Here is a 1,805-nt window from a genome sequence, read left to right as displayed (position 1 = left end):
CTCCTTGTACCCTCCATCTTTCCCAAGATCAGGGTCTTTTCCAGGGAGTCTTCTCTTCTCATGAGGTGGCCAAAGTACTGGAGCCTCAACTTCAGGATCTGTCCTTCTAGTGAGCACTCAGGGCTGATTTCTTTGAGAATGGATAGGTTTGATCTTCTTGCAGTCCATGGGACTCTCAAGAGTCTCCTCCAGCACCATAATTCAAAAGCATCAATTCTTCGGCGATCAGCCTTCTTGATGGTCCAGCTCTCACTTCCGTACATTACTACTGGGAAAACCATAGCTTTAACTATACGGACCTTTGTCGGCAAGGTGATGTCTTTGCTTTTTAAGATGCTGTCTAGGTTTGTCATTGCTTTTCTCCCAAGAAGCAGGCGTCTTCTGATTTCGTGACTGCTGTCACCATCTGCAGTGATCATGGAACCCAAGAAAGTGAAATCTCTCACTGCCTCCATTTCTTCCCCTTCTATCTGAAATCACATGTACATTGTGAAGTACTATGATGATCATTGGGGAATCTTTCCTCACTTCAGTTCATGTGGCCTTTAAAAACTTCAGCTTTCCCCTCTTTAAAGGTCATGACACTCCTCCAGCTATTGCAGAAGCCATTGTCCTCCCCTGTCCTCATTGCCTACACTGGATGTTTGCCCAAGCTGCCCTATGAGTGTACTTGGATATAGTCCCATCATGACATGGCTGGTTACATTAATGCCTTTCTGTACTAATGGTCTGCCCCTCCCATTTCCCTTCGGGAAAATCAGGAAGCCTTGTTATTTTCACCAATTCAATTCTTCCTTATTTTTGCTGCTTAGACTGTGGTGAAGCATCAATTTTAGCAGTGTTTCTTTTTCTTCTTTTTAACAGATCCAGTGCAGATACAAATGCATACTCTTTTAAAGTTAGAGGAAAACTCATACTGGTGAAATTGATAAGAATGATTTTGTGGAAGTACAACAACACATTCAGATTATTTTTTTTTAAAGGAAACTGCTAATAAGACCCCAAGATTTCTACATTCTGAGTGGTTGCAGTTTGGTTTCGGCTACTGTTGCACTGTCCTTCACCTCCTGTCACGTGAATAGCTACTGGAATAAAAACATTCTCAGTAGATTTCAGTAGACTCACATTTTGTCTGGAGTGGAAAAGAGCTGGCCTGCAAGATTCAAGTTAATGTTCAACTTCAGCTCCTGATATGAGCATGTGGATCTCCAGTTTTCTGCTCTTGGAAACTAAGAAATGAGAGACTCCCGTGAAAACTCTCAGCGATCTTATCAGCACTGTCTTTTGTCACAGAATTGAGAAATAGGGACCAAAATTAGAAGAATCACGGGTGATCCAAATGTCCATTCTATTTATGTAGCCAGGAACAGGAAAGAGGCAATTACATCAACATAATAGCTCCTAGGACTTGGCAATCCCAGAATATTACATGTGGAAAAATGAAGCTTTTCCTTCTCCTCTTCCAAGCCCCTGCACACAGGCACATAAATAAAGGAACCAAAAGAAAATGTACCCAAAACATTATTTCTTCATGGAGGACCAAACCCTACTGCAGCTCTTGACAACAGAAAAGAATGAAGGTTGAACAGGTGTCTTAAGAGGGATTTGCTACACAGTATCATAGGGGCTGAATAGTGTCACACACTTTGTAGGGGCTTCATCACTAATTTGGGAACACTGGCAGTGTAATTCTATGCATTTCTTACTTAGTATTAAGTCCAATGGTACTCATGCCCTATCTGGAGAATCCCTCAACGGTCTGGAACAGGTTTTGTAGAGGGTCTGCAGTGGGAAGGGGGAAATGG

Source organism: Lacerta agilis, chromosome 3, assembly GCF_009819535.1.
Source record: "Lacerta agilis isolate rLacAgi1 chromosome 3, rLacAgi1.pri, whole genome shotgun sequence".
Lineage (NCBI taxonomy): Eukaryota > Metazoa > Chordata > Lepidosauria > Squamata > Lacertidae > Lacerta > Lacerta agilis.
This window is presented reverse-complemented; position numbering follows the sequence as displayed.